Here is a 2,754-nt window from a genome sequence, read left to right on the forward strand (position 1 = left end):
CCCCCACGACCCGCCCACACTCCGATACCGGGGGAAGGAGGGTGAATGGTGTGGTGGGGACAGGTGAGCGGGTGGAAGGCAGACGCTTGGTCCCTCCCCCCATCCTCAGGCTTCAATGATTGGTGGCGCGGGGGGAAGTGGGGACTGGCAAAGGGGCAGAACATGGTCCTGATGGCAGGCTAGGTGGTCAGTCCGGAGTAGGTTTGGAGTGTGCTGGGGAAGGAAGAGGAAGATCGATTAGAAAACGGCATCACCACCGGCCTCGACCCGAAATGGCTCTGCTGGCCGAGCACCTGCTGAAGCCGCTGCCCGAGGACAAGCAGGTGGAGACCAGCCCTTCCTGGAGGTGGTGTCCCACCTGCCGCCCTTCTTCGATTGCCTTGGGTCCCCAGTGTTTACGCCCATCAAGGCAGACATAAATGCTAATATCACAAAAATCAAAGCTGTGTACAACACCGACCCGGCCAAGTTCCGGACCCTGCAGAACATCCTGGAGGTGGAGAAGGAAATGTATGGAGCAGAGTGGCCCAAAGTGGAGGCCACGCTGGCCTGATGTGTCTGAAAAGGGGCCTCCAATTCATCTAGATCCTCCTGCAGAGCATCTGCGATGGGGAGCAGGATGAGAGCCACCCCAACCTCATCTGTGTCAGTGCCACCAAGGCCTACGAGATGGTGCTCAAGAAGTACCACAGCTGTATCGTGCAGAAAACCTTCCAGGCAGCGCTGTATGCCGCACCCTACAAGTCCGACTTCCTGAAAGTGCTCTCCAAGGGCCAGAACGTGATGGAGGAGGAATGCATGGAGAAGGTTCGCCTGTTCCTGGTCAACTACATGGCCAGTATCGAAGTCATCTATGAGATGTACACCAAGATGAACGCCAAGCTCAACTACAAGATGTAGGCGTGCCCAGCGGCCGGCACTCCCAGAAACAGACCAGCCAGAATCACTGTGAAGCAAGCTGGCAGGTCGCCTTGACCTGCGTCCCCCAGAGCAGCCCAGAGTCTGGCTGGAGTTGCAGGGGACAGCCCTGGTTTCTGAAAAGTCATTTTCGGGGTCTATCCTAACAGCAATAAATAACCACCCTACTTCCGAATCACCTTTAATTTCAAGGCAGCACAGACCGACTGCCTTCATTTCAGTGTTATAAGCATCAGTTAATGTTGCTAATAAGTCAAGTCCTGGGATTTTCCGTCCCCGTCCCCCACGTGGTGCGTGACCCTGGGGGAGCCCTGTCATACACCTCATTTTAAAAATGAGGATCTGGTGCAGTGATGTTTCAGGTAGTGTAAGGACCATGAGGAGTCTGACTTGAAATTATACGGGATTTTTTTTTAAAGCAGACTGCTGTGTGCTCTCCTGTGGTTGCACAGCCCAGCGTCACAGCTGTCAGTATAGACCCCGCTCTTTCCTACTGTCCTTTTCCAGACAGTTTTTTATAGGGAAAACAACCAGCAAGCCTTTGATGACCTTGACCAAGGGGACTTTATTTTAAAGCTATCAGGTATGAGTAACTGACCACAGATGACTGAATTTGCATTCTTCTGCATAAGTATTTTCTTCAGAGACAGCCTACCCCACCGAAGAAACTACCTATCATGTCTGTTCTCTCAGAGGGGAGACCATGAGCCCTCCTGATGCCGAGACCCAAGGAAACACCTCGCTGCCTTCTCCTGGCACTAACAAGAGCTGTATTTTGAAAGTGTTGGGGTGAATAGAGGGACCCCCAAAGAATTCATGTGTGTTAAAAACCTAACAAGGAACAAACAATTGGTGATTTTTATGCAAACACTAAATAATTCTTAATAAATAAATCTCTATTTTGGAATCACAAAAACAAACAAACAAAAAAACAACAACAACAAACAAACAAAAAAACCTTTGGAGATAGTGAAGGGCAGTTTGTCCAGACTGTTGAGAGCTCAGAATTAGAATTTAATTGGGATAGAAGTCTTGCTAATAGCACCTGATGCCTGAAATCTGAGCACTCTGCTTTTAGGTTTTTCGGTTCAAGTTTTTGGAGACTGCCTATTAAAACATTCCTGATTGTTTAGCTTAGCTCTCTGTAAGGAATATGGAATAATGTTAAACACTTCATGTTCTCAAGAAGCTTACATTTTAAAATAAAAAATAAAGAAGAAATATAAATATTAAAAATAAAAAAAAAGAAGAAGCTTGAGTTTTAGGGTTGAAATCAGGCAGGCAGGAGAGTGGTTAGGAGCCAGTAGTCCCAAATTGCAAGAGGGATGTCCATAAAATCAGGCCTAAACCGCAGTCAGACATCTCCCGAAAGGTCCCAGATTGTGAGAGGGTGCAGGCTGGGCTGAAGGACCCCCCCCCCTCCTGTGCATGAATTTCATGCACTGGGCCTCTAGTTTATATCATAACAGTCATACATCAAATGGTGCTACAGAAGAGAAAGTATATTGTGTATAGGCCTCATATAATTCAATAGCCATTTGTAATCATAAACTAATTGTGCTCCAAAAGGTAAAATTAACTTCAACAAAATATATCAATCTTCACTGATGTTCCCAAATAACTTAAGTGTGTGATCAACTTTGCCAATTATGTATATATGTAAATATACATATATATTTTAGTTAGTATTATTGCTGCTAATAGAACAACTAAAATATTCTCTATCAGTTCCAATATACTTTCATTCACCTTCTAAGAAAATTTAAAATACATTAGTACATAACCACCTCCATAAATCATCTATTATTTTTAGTGGTTGTAGACAATAGGCATGTA

At 45.8% G+C, this 2,754-nt stretch overlaps 1 pseudogene across 1 annotated transcript; it reads left to right on the forward strand.

The window, feature by feature from the left end:
* The first annotated feature begins 272 nt into the window (after window positions 1-272).
* LOC308513699 (glycolipid transfer protein-like) lies at window positions 273-900 on the forward strand (annotated as a pseudogene). Its single transcript has one exon. The product of its transcript is annotated as a glycolipid transfer protein-like (transcript).
* The last annotated feature ends 1,854 nt before the right edge of the window (window positions 901-2,754 follow it).

The sequence above is a fragment of the Myotis nattereri genome, assembly GCF_964212035.1.
Source record: "Myotis nattereri genome assembly, chromosome: 2".
NCBI lineage: Eukaryota > Metazoa > Chordata > Mammalia > Chiroptera > Vespertilionidae > Myotis > Myotis nattereri.